At 37.6% G+C, this 17,347-nt stretch overlaps 1 long non-coding RNA gene across 1 annotated transcript; it reads right to left on the minus strand.

The window, feature by feature from the left end:
* Window positions 1–14,107: 14,107 nt before the first annotated feature.
* LOC143858717 (uncharacterized) lies at window positions 14,108–16,848 on the minus strand. Its single transcript, XR_013239009.1, has 3 exons — window positions 16,738–16,848; window positions 16,551–16,638; window positions 14,108–14,350 (listed from the first exon to the last, which is right to left on the minus strand). It is a non-coding gene; the product is annotated as an uncharacterized LOC143858717 (long non-coding RNA).
* Between the last annotated feature and the right edge of the window lie 499 nt (window positions 16,849–17,347).

Here is a 17,347-nt window from a genome sequence, read left to right on the forward strand (position 1 = left end):
TGGCATTGGTCGCAAACACATATTACCGCCCCAAAATGAAGAAAGAAGTGTGTCGGTTTGTTGACAGGTGTCACATATGTCAGGTGGCTAAGGGGACGGCCATGAACACTGGATTGTATTATCCATTACTGGTTCCTGAGGGTCCATGGACGAACCAATCAATGAATTTCATATTGGGATTACCTAGGACCCAACCAGCTAGTGATTCAATCTCCGCTGTTGTGGACAAGTTCAACAAGATGGGTCATTTTATTGCTTGAAAGAAGACGATGAATGCATCTAACATCGTGTTCATCCTTCCAGGATGCGGTGAGGGTGAGACTGCATGGAGTACCAACGCCCATTACTTTTGATAGGGATTCCAAGTTCCTCGAGCATTTTTGGATGAGCTAATGGAGGTCGATGGGGACTGACTCAATTTCAGAAGTGCATATCATTCCCAAACCAACAGACGGACTAAAGTAGAGAACAAGAGCCTTGGAAATATGCTAAGGAGCTTGGCCTATTCCACTCAAACAATTGGATCATATGCTCGCCCATGCTGAGCTTGCAATTAATAGATCAAGAAATCGCTCAATTTGAGTAAGTCCTTTTTGAAATATTGTATGGCTAATCCTTGTTGTGCTTTGGATTTTACACCTTTACCGTATGAGAGTAAGGTACATACGAAGACGAAGGCGAAGGACATGGTAGATAAATTGCAAGACTTACATGAGCAAGTATGTGGCCGGCTCGAACAGTCTAGCCAGAATTATAAGACCCGGGAAGATCAACATAGGCGCAGGGTCAGATATGAGGAGGGCGACTACATATGGGCTGTCCTTAACAAAGACCGTATTCAGGCAGGCGAATATAACCATGGTTTTAAATTTCGATTGGGACAGAAAACTGTGAATTTCGGACTTCGGCCTAAATGACCGAATTTAAAAAAAAAAAAAAAAAAAGGGTTTCGGTCAGAAATTTAAAACCTTGAATATAACAAGCTAAGGCTAAGGAAGATTGGAACATGCAAGGTGATCGAGAAGATCAATGACAATGCATATCGGCTTAAGCTACCCAGCCACATCAGGACCCACGACATCTTCAACATCAAGCACCGGATACCCTGTGTGGGTGACAGCTCATCAGACTACTCAAATCTGAGGATAGATTATCTCCAACCAGGGGCGGATGACAGGGCCAACACCATAGCTTCTGATTATGAGGGGAAGCGGCCCACCCCAAAGTCGTTCGTAGATCGGAAAAGCTCGGGCCGAAGGCACACAAGCAGGTCCACAAGGATAGGCATCATTCCCAACTCACGGTAACAGTAGATTGCATGCCTGCCTCCTTTCACAGTGGTCGTTGATTATTCGACCATCTCCGAACGTACCATCCATCGGATCATTTTTCATTCCCATGCATGGCTGAATAAGGCAGCTCTTGGCAATGACTCTTTTATTTTTTTGATAGGTAGCCGTAGCGTTGAATTAACTTTAGGCATGATTTGCTTTTGTTTTAATTGTTGCTTTTATTAGCTCTTTCTTTTAGGCTTGCTTTTAGTATAAATTTCTTTAGATTAATTGTTGCCTGTTATTTCATTTAGACTCCCTCCTAATTATAAAGGAGTAGATGATCCCTGTATAGTGGTATTTTTGCTTTGATTGTGAAATTAATGAAATAGAACAAGAAAACTTCCAACTCTCGGAGTTTTCCTCATTTCTCCCTATTTTCACCGTAAGTCTAAGAATTTCGTCCTTGAGATCAATTTTCATGCTTTCCCCCGTAAGCAGTTGCATCGGCGTCCCATGCCCCAAAATTTCTTCCACTGCATGATCCCAACCATCTGCTTGGTAGATTTTCTGCCGTATAACATTGACATTACGACTATATTGCTTAGCGCGTGGCCCATCCCAAGGTAGGGCCCACCAAATGAACCATCAGGACCATTGGAAAATGGGAACCACATGTTGGTTTGCTGGTAAGACCAAAAAAAAGTAATTTTGACTAGGTTGATTATTATAAGCATGGTTTTAAATTTCCACTGAAAGTGAGATGAAACGGCTGAAATTCATTAACCAAAATCTTAAATGTAATAGTAGTATACTATATCAGCATGTATTGCATAATTATATTTATATAAATTGAATGCAAAATGTAGTGAATGCATTGTGTATAACTATTTATATGAATTACATGTGTGTAATTTGGTATGTACCAAATTATCAGACATGCGCGACGTGTTCGATGTTTCTAAACCATTATGGATGGATGTCTTGCTAGTGCGATGGGTTTTACGTGTATATTTGTGCTTATTCTAGCATTTCCTGAAGTTTCATCTTTAGTGGTGCATGTATTATGTATAAATATTCATATTAATTACATGTGTAATTAGGTATGTAATAAATTATTAGACATGAGCCACAGCGCATGTCACTAGGTGTTCAATGTTTTTAAATCATTATGGTGGTGTCTTGTTTATGTGATGGTTCCTAAGGCCCTATTTGTTTTAGATTATACAAACCGATTGTGGAGTCCCCAACCAATTATCAGACCAAAATCGCACTTAATTTGAGTCCAATAATCAGTTGGGGACTCCACAATCGGTTGTCATAATCTAAAACAAACAGGCCCTAAGTGTGTAGTTGTGCTTATTCGAGCATTTCTTTTAATCATCTTTAAATTCTATTATTTGCATATGTTTTCATGATTTTACAAGATTTCCACCAAAGCTTCCAACCAGAAAGAAATTTAAAACCTTGATTATAATTCCTCGTCAATATAACAAAAAGTTCTTACTCCGGAACAAGTGATTTTATTACAATGAAGATATGAGTGGAATCACTACAAAGTCACAACTATCTCTAATCTGTATAACAATTTAAAAAATAATCAGAGGAGAAAAAAAAAAACAAACAGCAGCCAAGAAAAGGATCATTGGAACTACAGACTATAGAGTTCTAATAACTCATGAAATAAACAATTTCTAAAAGCAAACCAAAAAACAATCTAACTTAAAAAGAAAAGTGGTATCATTAATTTTACTTGGTAAACATGAAAGGAATCAAATGCCCCAAATGCAAAGCTTCTGATGAAATTCCTCTCCCTGTACACAAATAGAATTTCTCTCCTCTCTCGTACACATCGAGAATCTCAGTAAAATCCCTAAAAAGAAACCAAAAACAAAAAAATAAAAAAACAGAAATTTTTCTGAAGATCAATCGATCAAACATAGAAAGAACATACGAATTAAAGATCATATTGGTCGAGGCGTTGGCAGCCAAATTTGTCGATGAGTTTTTCGTAGTCTATTTTCCCTCCTTCCTTGGCAGCAACCTCCCATGGCGTCACCACCTGTTCTTCTTCTTCTTCCTCACCTTCTCTGGTATGAGGATTTGTTTCCATGCCTACTCTATTGAGGCATACAAAAAAAAATAGTGATTAGTTAAAACCCTTTTCTTACCAGGAGTCTAGGAGTTCAAATACCCTTCCATGCCAAGGAGGAATTTTTTTTTTTTTTTGGATTTGAGGCTAAATACAGTTAGACCCCTTCAACTTTATGACATTTTCAAACTCTAACACTAACTTTTAATAGTCACCAACTTCACCCCCTAAGATTTTCAATGTGTATAAGGTAGACCCCCGCTTTTGAAACACTATTAATGCTAATGAAGACCCCATACCCCAATCCAAACACTACCAAAAACACAGTGGGCCCACATTGATTGGATGATCAAAAGCGTTCATTTGATGGTCCCTAACATAGATAGGGTGTGCCCAAAAAATTAGATCCATAGGATCATCTTAATCATTCGATCTGTGGATGAACAGTTAACTGAGGGGGTCTACCTTATACAAATTGGTACCTGGTGTAGTTGGTGACTTTTAAAAGTTAAGGTTATGGTTGAAAATGTCACAAAGTTGAGGGGGTGTATTTGTAATTTTTCCTTTTTGAAAAATTACAGTTACACCCCGTCTACTTTCAATTTTTTCAACATAACCCTATAGTTTCAAACTCATCTACTACACCCTCTGACTTTTCAATGTGTATAAGGTAGACCCCCTTATGTTCAATACAAACCCCTTCAAATAAGTCCTTTCCAAATGGTAGACTATATCACATTAACTAGTATTCTGGTACATGCTACCCAAAATAACGGCCCCACATAATCAAAACATGAGGCGTAAAATGGTTGGCCCTGATGCATGGGTTAGGGTAGCGATGGCAGGCCCCACCTCTTCAATAACACTATGGTTAAAATCATGGGTTCTACCCTCTACATAGGTTTGGGTAGAGATGGCGGTCCCTCACCCATTTGAAACCTTGAGGTGTAAAATGGCCGGCCCCATCCAATAAAAACATGGAACACCCCCTCCCCCCCCCTCCCCCCCCCCTCCTCCCCCACAAATTCTATGCTTATGGTTGGGTATAAAATATTGGGACCCCACCTTATCAAAACAAAACATGAGGTTAAAAGAAATAGTTTTACAATAAAAAAAATTCTTGGAAAGAAAGTGAAGGATATCGGAAAGAAACACATTCAGTATATATTATAGATAGAGAGATGCATGGAGTGCTTTTATCCAAGGGAAAGAAACAATGGAAAATAGAAATTTCTATGGGAAAAATGGGATTCGCTAGCGTCCATTGCAGAAGGCATTTCGCGGATGGGTTGTTGCATGTGAGAGCAGCCACAGAGGCTCACTTTTCAGCAGATTTTGTCTTATTCTATTAATTCATCTCATGTGGTTGCTCTCAAATTTAACCGTCCATCCGCGAAATGCCTTCTGCAATGGACACTAGTTAACCCTGGAAAAAAAAATCCATGGGAAATAAAATTCTAGGGTTTAGTGGGTTTGTAGTTTTCATTAAAAACAAGGAAAAAAATTATTTTGGAAAAAATCCATGAAAAATGAGTCTAAAAAGAACAACTAACAATAAATATAAAATTAGTCATAACATATCCCAAACATATAATGCCTGATCTTAGTCATATCAAAGTTGTATCCGGAAGCAAACTTTTTTCCCAAAAATATCCAAATTTTCAAGAAGGACCAAAAAGCCCAATCCTTTAGAAATCTTCTTCACGGCAGTGCTTTCCAAATATGTTGCTTCCTTTGCTGGAGAGTTAGGAGTAGGGTTTTAGGCTTTATTTTCCTCACTCCTTCCCTCACTTTTGTGTTCTTGTAGTGGCCTCTCTTTTGAGTATTTTTCTTTTTGTATGTGTGTGTGTGAATCCCCTTTGTCATTCAAATAGTAATAAATTTTCAAATCTTAAAGAGAAAGAGACAAGCACGTATATATAGAAGTTGAATTAAAAAAATATAATTCATATTCCATGAAAACAAACCGGAAAAAAAAAACTTCTCTACGTAATTGCTTTCAAAATATGTTGCTACCATTGTTGAAGAATTCTGGGTAAGGGTGTAGTTGTGTAGTGTAGCATTTATTTTCCTCACTCCTTCCCTCACTTTTGACTTCTTGAACTGTCTTCTCTTTTGAGTATTTTCGTTTGGAAATCCCCTTCCCCTTGAAAATGGAAATATGGAAATACACGTACACATCTTAGAAAGATAGGTGGAGAAGCATCTACATATAGAAGTTGATGAAAAATACCCTTTTTCATGCATTTATGAGAATCCAAACCTCTCTCTCTCTCTTCTATTTTAATATCATGGCATGATTAAGTGGGGCTCATGTAATTAGAGGAATGACCAGAATTAGGGTGTGCTAATAATCCAAAATATTTACGAAACATCATGTATATTATGATGGGGAACAACATATATATTATGATGGGGCCGGCCAGTTTACATATTCACTCCCTTTTTTAACATGACTTCTATCATGTCTCCAAGTCCCTCTTTCTACTCTCCTTCTCATGCACTGTCTAGTGTTAAAAGTATAAAAGAATAAATAACGCCTTCTCCAACGGCTTAAGCTTTTGGAGTAATTAGTTGTTTCACTTGGTATCAGAGGAAAGGTCTTGGGTTCAGAACTCCCTGATATTAAAAATCCACATCTAATGGCCAACCCAACAGAGAGGCCACATGTGCCACATGTAGGCCAACCCTAGAAGGAGTGTGGCCACACGTGAGGGCGAGTGTTAAAGTCACGTGTGGGAGTGTTAAAGTATAAAAGATTAAATAATGCCTTCTCCAACGGCTTAACCTTTTGCAGTAATTGGTTTTTTCACATCTAGAAGATGGTTGAAGAACAACCCATTGGAGGATAATTATATATAGTTGTTGGAATCTATGGTGCAATGTATGTTTCAATTTAATTCTTTTTCTTCTTTTTTTCCATTATAATATCTAAGATTATGTTAAAACTATTGACAAGAGATTCAATGGCTTATATATATATATATATATATATATATATATATATGAGAAAACGGTTCATACACATGTGTAGATAAGTTATCTACACACTAGCTTAAAATACAGTGGGGGCAACATTATTTGGGTGATCCAAACCATTCATTTTTAAGGCCCTCACATAGATAGGGTGCCCACAAAAAATCAGATCCATAGGATCATCCTAACCATTCGAACTGTGGAGGCAAAAAATGGACTAATTTGTGAAGGTTTAAAGACATCCATTTTACCTCCACAAATCGTAGGGTTAGGATGATCCTATGGATCTGATTTTTTGTAGACACCCTATCTATGTGAGGGCCTTTAAAATGAATGGCTTGGATCACCCAAACAATATGGGCCTCCACTGTATTTTAAGCTAGTGTGTAGAGAACTCTCTACACATATGTGTAGGAACCGTTTTCTCTCTCTCTCTCTCTCTCTCTCTCTCTCTCTCTATATATATATATATATATATATATATATATATATATATATATATATATATATATATATATATATATATATATATAGGGAAATGATACTTCCACATCCTCTTCCTGGATTCCCATCTCGTATGTTTGTCTGACTGATTAGGATTCATCAGACGGTTCTTGGAGATCCAAGGGGAGAGATATATATATATATAGGGAAATGATACTTCCACATCCTCTTCCTGGATTCCCATCTCGTATGTTTGTCTGACTGATTAGGATTCATCAGACGGTTCTTGGAGATCCAAGGGGAGAGATATATATAGGGAAATGATACTTCCACATCCTCTTCCTGGATTCCCATCTCGTATGTTTGTCTGACTGATTAGGATTCATCAGACGGTTCTTGGAGATCCAAGGGGAGAGCCAGCGGGTGGAGTGGTGGACATTTTAGATCGAATAGAGCGGAGCCCACCTAAAAATAAAATATGGGATTTGCTATGGTCCATCGCAAAAGGCATTTCACAGAATGTCTATTGCATGAGAGAGCAGCCACATAGGCTCACTTGCCAACAGATTTTGTCATCATTCATGAGGTGGCTGCTCTTTCATGCAACAGACGTTCCGCAAAATGCCTTTTGAGATGGACCCTATCAAATCCCATAAAATATTAGCAGATAGTCACCATGATATTATTGATAAGAAGAGACACCATTGGATTAAAATTTAAAGAGTGCTGCTAGCTAGGGAGACCGAATGCCTAACTGAGAGTGGAACCAAACAAGTCCCCACATTCCACATCACAGAAGTAAAGGGTAGTTTTTCCATTTTTAGAAAAAAAATGAAGAGTCTATTTATTCTGTTCCACTCTCGTTCACCATATCATTATTCAACTTTAAAAGCTGTAAAATTATTCATGTTTTAGGTTTTAATTTCCAAACTTCTTTAATAAAAGAAGAAAGAGGCCGAGCCTTGGCGCAACTGTAAGGTTGCTCCATTGTGACCTCGTGGTCATGGGTTTGAGTCATGGGAACAGCCTCTTTGCAAAGCAGGGGTAAAGCTGCATACATCTAGCCCTCTCCAAACCCCACAATGGGGGGAGCCTCGTGCACTGGGCCGCCCTTTTTTTTAATAAAAGCAGAAAGTATTAAGGGCATGAAAATTTTAACAAGCCCAGTCACAACGCATACTAGAGGAAACCATACTCATATGGCATGCTTCATTCCTGTAATGCACCTGACGAAACCAAAGGGTCCAACTTCTTCTATATAAACTAGACATGAAAAGATAAATGCAACTCTAAAAGGGGAAAAAACAATAAGTTCTACTTTTCTTTGAACTATCAGGGATTTGAGCGAAATCGAGCTTTCTCTCCCTCTCCCTCTCCAGCCATCCAAACATTTCCATCCTTTTATACCTGGTGATAGCCAAAAGTCCAAAACCAAATAAAATGAATTAAAATATCCATATTTTAAGCATAACAACCATATATGTACGTCTCATTTTTGTATCATCTCACTATATCGGAATCTAGGGTTTAATTCTTCTTATTTTTGTACAAAATGATTTAAAGGAGCAGAATAGTAAGCATTATATTTTTGTTTATTTTACTCATTTGGCAAAAGTTAATTTACATATATTAGTTCAATGTAATTGGCCAGTATATCTAAAAGCCTATCATAATAACAACAATGAATACAATGAGCAATTTAGAATGACTATAGCAAAAGTCATGAAGAAATCATGAAAAGGAGAGACAGCTATATGAAAAATATACTGGAGATTTCCAACTAGAGGGAATTTTTTGTGAAATCTGAACAGGAAAAAACATTCACAATAAGGATTATTGAAATTCTGAAAAGGTATATGTTTGGGCCAAAGCGAAGTACGCTATTTTGGTTTGTTTATTTTGATTATATTTTTGAAATTTTCTTCCTACACCTTATTATAAGGCATTTAGGGTCTAGTTCTTCAAATATTTTTTTATATTTGAACTGGTGAGATTTTATTGCTAAGAAACATACAATGACCAAGGAAGTTATGGTGCCAAGGAAGCAAACAACACAGACAGAAAACAAATAGCAGATACACGTACAAGATCGCACAAGCAAGATGATCCTCAAGGGGAAAGGTAATAAAAAAATTCCAACTCAACTCTTGCCACTCCTGCTCGAGCAAGATGATCAGCCACTACATTCGCCGACCTTCTAACATGACGATCTGTGATCCTATGACCTATGTCCACCCTTTTGGATAGTTGGTCTTTTTCCCCATTGGCCAAAAAAGGGTAGGATATATAGAACCTGACGCTATCAGCGCCCATCTGGATCATTTGGGAAAAGAGAAACACTCACAATTCAAGAATGTGGTCAAGGTGCTTTCTCTTCCTTCTGCAGGATGATATCCTTAGTGGTTTCATGGGCAAAAATTAGGGCTGGCAACGGGGCGGGTGGGGGTCGGATGTTGGGGTCCCCTACTCCTTCCCCTCTGCGGGGAATTTCCCCCCTCCCCTTCCCCTCCCCACTGCAGGGATGGTGGGGAATCCCCCTCCCCTCTCCACGGGGAATATCTAATCCCCATCCCCTCCCCTTCCCCGCCCCGCATCCTTCGGGGACAATCACTTTACTTTGTTAAATGTTAGGTTTAAAACTAAAGATTTGCTAGGGACAATCACTTCAGGCATGTTGCAGCTTGGCTGTTGCATGTGAGAGTAGCCACACAACCCACATAGGCTAAGATTTTGTCTTATTCATTTTATTAACATGGGGACAAAGGTGGTTGCTCTCAGATTCATTTAATTGATCAATAGTCCCTAGCAAATCCCTAATTCCCAATCCCACTTGCCAAAAAGTACTGTACGTGCCACACCATAGGAAGATCCAAACCGTCCATTTGATGGGCACACCATACTACCATAGGCATAGGATGATCCAAACCTTCCACTTGATGGGCACATTGTAGGATAATCCAAACTGTCCATTTGATGGGCCACAACGTAAATAGGTTGTGGCCCAAAAATCATTTCCATAGGATAATCCCAACCCTCTGATCTATAGAGGAATTGCATATTATGGTACCTTCTATAGATCGGAGGGTTGCAATCATCCTATGGAAATGATTTTTGGGCCGCAATCTATTTACGTTGTGACCCATTAAATGGACGGTTTGGATGATCTATGGTGTGGCCTGTAAAGTACTTTTAAATTGTAGCCTATCAAATGGACGGTTTGGATCATCCTATGGTGTATCCCATACATTACTTTTTGAAAAATAATGGACTATACGAGCGCACACCATATAAAATCTCATCACTCATCAAAGAGATGTTGCCTTTATTTGGGGAAGGGAGATTTTCAAAGAATTTAATGTTGCCTTACAGTGATGGTTCGATGGAGAGATTTTAGGGATTTCTAAGGGTAATATACTAATATAATGAGGGACAATGCCCAATGGATTATGGGTAAATGAAAACATAAAAAGCTATTTCGGGGACAAAACTGTACTAATGGAAATTATGAAAATTTTGGGGGATATGTTTTGATCCAAGGAGTATCTAGTAGTTTTCCCAAAACAAAAAAAAACACTTAAAAAATACAAGAAAAAAAAGAAGCATTAATGTGGGGCGGGGGGGCGAACTCCATCCCCTTCTCCTCCCCTTCCCCGCACCGGGGAATTTTTTAAATCCCCTTCCCATTCCCCTTCCCCACTCAAATCGGGGAATCCCCTCCCCAAGCGGGGCGGGGTGAACTCCATCCCCTTCTCCGCACCGGGGAATTTTTAAAATCCCCTTCCCCACTCAAATCGGGGAATCCCCTCCCCAAGCGGGGCGGGGCGGGGCGGATCCCCGCTTTTCCGGGTGAAATTGCCAGCCCTAGCAAAAATCCTCCTTGATTTCTCTTGCTACTCAAGATCAGATATAAAAAGGTGTTGGAAAGAGATTTGCAATAGTAGGGAGAGTGACGTGGTTATTGTCCCTAAGTGGAACCTCTTGATCCTGAATCGCTGAAGCTTAATTTTATTAGATCTAGTTGTAAAATCCGAGGCCATCTGGTATTGGAGGTCTTCTTAGATATGAGAATAGTATAACAACTAAATGGGCATTTTCAGGTCCAATTGGTATTAAAGACTCCAATGAAGCAGAAGCGAGGGCAATCCTTCAAAGCCTTAGACAGGTGGTGTATAGAGACTTGGAAAATCTTATTGTAGAAGGAGACTCCTTGAACGTCATCAGATGGTTGAAAGGCCAATCCTTATCGTTGGAGATTTGCGAAGCGTTATTATGAGATTTTGGTCTAGTTCTTCATATTATTGTACATAAATAATGTATAAGGGAAGAATAGTAAGCATCATATTTTAGTTTATTTTACTATTTGTCATAAGTTTTGGTCTTAGTTCAACATTTTTTTTGAATGGATGTAGATTATATTAGAAGAACGGACTGAGATGGTCAAATACGGAGATAGAAAAAATAAAATACAAGATACAAAAGAACAAAGGAGACTGACTCAAGGAGGCAAAAAATTAAAGAGCTACAAAGCTTCTTTCTCAACCCCTTCTCTATGGGAGTCTGACAGCCGCTTCAATATCAGACCAACGCACATGCCGGAAAACAATAGACGAAGATGCGACCCGATCTTAAATCTCGTCAAAGAAACTACCAAATCTCCAAGGATGAGGGTGGAGGTCCTTTAGCCAACGAATCACATTTAGGGAATCCCCTTCTACTGTCACTTTATTGGGGATATTTTTATCTAGCAACTTGATTCCTCGATGGACCACTCTAACCTCCGCTTCATTCGAATCCACCACACCAATGGGACCCGCAAAGGCCCAAATCACTTCCCCCAAATAATTTCTTTAAATACCTCCACTCCCACAGAACCCGGATTGCCCAAGCTAGATCCGTCAAAATTGAATTTTTAATATTCCTTGAGCTGGAAATTCCCACACCTGCACCACCTTCGGCCAAAATTACATGCTATGGCACACCTCCCTCCACCCATTCCAAAGGCAGACATGGATCTGAAGCTAGGAAGAGATTTTACCCAAGAGATAACCAGAGCTACCACTTTCTAATAAAGGAAAAGAGGTCCCTTGGATAAACCTTTAAATACTCTTGCATTACGTTATTTCCATAAAACCCATATAGTTGCTAAGAAAGATACATTCCACTATATCTTTCCCTTTTCTCCCAAGGGACGAATGTTCAACTGTGAAAGAGATCCTGGAGGTTGGCTTGGAAACCCAGGCAATGCAGAATCTGGATAGGATTTTGTTCTACACCTCCCTTGCAACTTTGCAATGAATGAATAGGTGATCCACTGATTCCCCAGCCTCAATGCATAAAGAACAATGATCGATGTTCAAAGCCCCCTCTTCCTTAGGAAGTCTACCGTTTCAATTCTAACTGAAAGGGCTGCCCACTCAAAGGTACAAACTCTAGGCAGGGCCTGGATTGTCCAAACTCTAGCTACATTGGAGGAAATATGACTAGCTATTAGGTGATGATAATATGATTTTATCGAGAAATCCCCAATGAGTTCCATATTCAAACCCTTTTGTCCTCCCCAGACTGTTTAATGTAGCCATCCTTAAGTAGCGCTAAGAATCTCGCAATGGAAGGAATCTTTCTTCCGAAGAAGTTTCTTCTGAATCTTGGCCGCCATTCTAAACTATTACAATTCCTCTTAGTTCAACATAATTGGCCATCAAATCTAAAAGAGATATCCTATCATAAAAGCATCAATAATGGTGCATGAAGAAAATTTCAAAAATAATCGAAATAAACAAAATGATTTGGACTATTTTTTACTTGTAGAATTTCAATAATCCCTATAGTGAATGTTAATCTTTGCCTGTTGAGATTTCACAAAAAACATTCCACTAGTTGGAAATATCTAGTATATTTCTCATGCGGTTGTTTCTCTTCTTTATAAATTCCTTCACGACTGTTGCTATAATCATTCGTTTAAAAATAGCGACATAATTTTTTAACCCTGTCGACATAAAGCCTTTATAGAGACAATTTTTTTCCGTTGCTGTAAGGGGTTATTCATGTATTGCACCTTATTATTTGACATTTACTTTTCAAGTTTTCGTACAAAAATGCTTATTAAGGACGGAATAGGAATTATTGAAATTTTAGTTTATTTTACTTATTTGGCATAAGTTTTCCTATTGGTTCGGTATAATTGCCCAGCAAATCTAAAATAGATATCCTATCATAAAACCATCAATGAATACAACAAGCAATTTAAAACGATTATAGTGAAATTCATGAAGAAAATGATGAAGACAGAAAAGACTACATGAGAAATATATTGGAGAGAGGATTTTTTTGTTTTGTTTTTGTGAAATCTCAACAGCCAATAACATTAGCCTTAGGGATTATTGAAATTTTAAAAGGTTATGTGATTGAACCAACAAATTAAAAATATTCCAATTCATTTTATTTATTTTATAGTATTTTTGAAATTCTTAATGCTACATCTTATTATATGACATTCAGAGTCTAGTTCTTCATTCTTTTGAAATGTTGTAGAAGGGTAAAATAGTAAACTTCATACTTTAGTTTATTTTTACTTATTCAGAATACATTTTCCTGTTTTATTTCAGTATAATTGTATGACAACTATTATGAACTTTTCACTTTACAACGTACATTTATGCTTTTTATTCAGTCTTTTATAAATTTGAGTAGTTTATTTTTGCTTGATTGATGGCATTGGGTTGTATTGTTACAAAAATCTGCAATGAAACCTAAAGGACTTTATTTTGAAAGTCTAACAGGACCCATGCGACTAATGTTGTTATATAATATTTCATGTTCATCAGTCTCTATATCATGACATTTCATGCTAGCTACCTGGATTTAATTTTCCAGAATTATCTAAGATATATAAATTTCCTGTAGCACCAGAAAGAAGAACTGGACTAAGAAAATACACATGTGATGAAGCTAAACTTAGCATACCATATATTTGTGGATAGTCTTAAGAGGGCCTGATGCCCCGATGGCTGTCACCCTCATGTTCTAGGAACTGACCCATTAACCCAATGTTTGTTGAGGTGTTCATCGCCATCATTCCTTCATCATTGGTGTTATCCCACCCAAGTTTGGCGCGAATTGGAGTGATGTTGGTGTTTCGGTATTTAGAGAGTTGAATTTTCATGCGGTTGAGCTCCATCTGGACCCGGCTCAATTGGTACTGCAAATGTGTTATTACACCAGCACTACCAAAGACAGGGTCACCAAGTCGTATTTCAGCCTCGTAGACTAAGGAATTCGCTGCGTCTTCGCGCTGGTGGGGGAGGAGCTCGTTGAGGAGCTTGGCAACATTGTTCACTCCATAGACCTGGTGGATCTTGGCGAATTTCTCTGGCTGGTAGGAAGGGAAATAGGGTGCGAAAATGCAATCCGGCAAGCATTTGCGTCGGAGGAACATGCATGCCGCACAAGGGGTGTAGGAAGATGCCATCGGAGGTGTGTCAGACATAATTCTTTCAAATAGATGGGGGTTTTGTGGCGGTTTTTCAGATCAAATAGCTTGAAAGAGAGATGTATAATGCAATTGAAGCTGTAAAAAGGAAGATAAAAATAAATAAATAAAACATTTTACGGTAGAATGAAAAGTTTTGGCAAAAGTTGGTGGCTTGTATTATTTTTATCTAGATTGATTAACTAGCAAGTGAGATATGTCGTGCAATTACATATGGGATGGGGTGTTACCGATAGTTCGCGGCTAAGGCACTAGCTCAAGATAAGGTCCCAGAAGTAACTAGAGTGGCTTAGGTCGAAAGTATAAATGAACAAATAACACATCTCCACAAGCTTAGCTTTTGGAGTAATTGGTTGTTTTATAAGATATTAAGCGGCCGTTTGGATATGCGGATTTTAGAATCCAGGTTCTAGTTTGAAAACAGTGTAAAAGAGGGTTCATGATCAAGCAGTTGTATACTGTCACGAGATCGTTTCTTGGATTATAAGTAAGAAATCCAGGTTTTAGAAATCTCTCCCCCATCCCGAATCTCTCCCCCATCCCGAGATTTCTAAAACCTGGAAACATGGGACGATCGCCTGCTCTCTTACTGTCGGAAAGAAGGGCAAGAAATTAGAAAACAACGGCTAGTCTCTTTCTTCTCTCGTCTCCCATCTACAATTTTGAGGAAATCCAAGATTCTAAAATCCACGTTTCCAAACGGCTCCTAAAAATCACGTGTACGGCCAAGCCAAAAGAAGAGGGGATACACATGAGGGGGAGTGTTAATTAAGTAGTCGGGTGGCCATTCTTTTGGGGTGGCCATTAAATATGGATTTTTAATTTCAAGGAAATATGAACCCTCTGATATCATGTCAAACAACCAATTACTCCAAAAGCTTAAGCTGTTGGAGATGGCGTTATTTAATATGTTATACTTAAAAATACCTTCAACCGATTAAGCTTTTGAGGTATTGATTGTTTCACATGGGGAATATTTGAAATTTTTTCTTTTTCCCTTTGTCCATAAAAAAAAGAAGAAAATGCTAAAATATAGGGTCCAGAGTGAAGTTTTTGGCATTGTATGAACTACTAGTTTTGTCAAAAGATCAGCAAATGGGGTGCAATTGCAGGCAGGGAGAGGAATGCGATAAATTCCAGAAGTATTTTACTTGAAGTCCCTGAAAAAACTTCAAATTAGTGCTACAAGAATAACTTTAAAAAGGAAGTGGCAAAAGAGTAGTGTTCAATGTTGTGCAATTGCAGCTCCAATGAGGAAGCCACAAAACAAATAGAAGAAACCCTATTATGCTAGAATTGGAAATTTTGACTAAATTAGGTTGCAGTTCATAGGATTTTGTATAGATTGATTAACTAGCAAGAAAGATTTGTGATGAAATTATAACTGGGATGGCCGGATGGGGGGACATTTGAAATTCAGAATTTTTTTATATTTTCTTTTCCCTTTGTCTATACATAGAAAAGAGAGAAAAAATGCAAAAATATGGGGCCAGCATTAATACAGATGCTTAATTTCTACAAAAGTGTTTTTAAATACTTAGATTTGAAAAACCTTTAAATAAATAAAAATATTTAAATAACTAAGTTGTTTCTATATTTCTAAACCTAACCAAAGGCCTCCTTCCTAAAATACCACTCTTAGATCCCTTCTTTCCACCCCATATAACTACATATTTACTAAATATTTTATATTCAAAACTAAGTTTAGCTAGACACACAAGACTTATTACAAGATGTATTCTTATGTTGGCTCACTCAATTTCTTTCCCCCACAAAATTCACAAAAAAATCAAAGAAGAATGTATTTCATATACGTTCTATAATCAATTAATTAATCAAATCAACTTTTATAATTGTGTTAAATAATATTTTGATAAAATGATATACTTTCATAAATACTCAATTGATTCAATTGCAATCATCACAAACAAAATATCATAATATTGTCAGCATTTTCTTGGATTAAATAATTTTGTTCGAAAAAAGCAAAATGGCGTGCAATTTCTGGCAAAAGTTGATGTATTAATTATCTCCCTTTAATTGTTTATAAACATCTATGCTAAATAAATAACTAACATAGACAAGTGAGTATCAATTTGTAATTCCAATTAAGCATGCACTTTACCCTTTCCTTTTTTGTATTTTTTTTTTTTGTTACTGGTGTTTGAGATCGTTTGATATTTGCATTGATTCGACCGATGTTTTCTTCTTTTCCTTTTTTTTTTCTTTTGTCTCTGGTTTGTAATTTTTGAGTAAATTTAAGAGGCAAGAGACAAACCTGTAAATAGGCGAAGATTAGGATCTAAATAGATATATGAAAGAATTAATAGGATTTAAATCCGTTGGACGTACCGAGAAAATTTCGGCTGCGGGAAATAAGAAAAAAATGTCAGTGTCCGACCACTAGGTCTATTAAAAAGCATTTTGATAGCGCGAAATATATAGAAGAGTTTGGATGATTTTACCACTGCTCTTGGATGATCAAAATGAAATGTTCTTTTGTCTCCTTTGTTACTTCTTCACGCAAAGTTCTCCTCTTCCCACCTTCATTTTGCTTCAGTAGAGATGGATTTTGCTCATATTAGAAGGAAAACACAAAGGAGAGAGCATTTAAGGTGAGATTACAGTAACAGACCAGTTTGCCTTGTGGCCACATGAGCATGACGTGACATGACCTCTTTTTAGATTTTGTGAGATATTTAGGGCTGTCCTTTTCCAAAAATAGAACTAATGAGATCTATACAATGCAGCCCTTTTAATACAATTAATGCAAAGCACCATATTCATGTTTGAATGTGAATCCTGCCATTAAAAAAAATGGTGTATGCTTATGCTTATACATTGAAGGTATCCAAAAAACTTAACTGCTAGGATAATCCTAAGTATCCAACATCATCCCACCTACTATATTAGTCATTCAATCAGTGACATGTAATTCATGATTAAGAAAAGTTAAGTAGGAAATGGACATTCTCATCGATCAATCATTTCGATCCGTCAATCGGAAATTAATGTACATATGCCGTGTGTACAACGCGAGTGAAATAAAACTTTGTGCCACAAATGCCGAGTGGT

The sequence above is a fragment of the Tasmannia lanceolata genome, unplaced genomic scaffold (assembly GCF_043159265.1).
Source record: "Tasmannia lanceolata isolate RefF3 unplaced genomic scaffold, GAP_Taslan_0.1 ptg000026l, whole genome shotgun sequence".
In the NCBI taxonomy this organism is placed as follows: domain Eukaryota; kingdom Viridiplantae; phylum Streptophyta; class Magnoliopsida; order Canellales; family Winteraceae; genus Tasmannia; species Tasmannia lanceolata.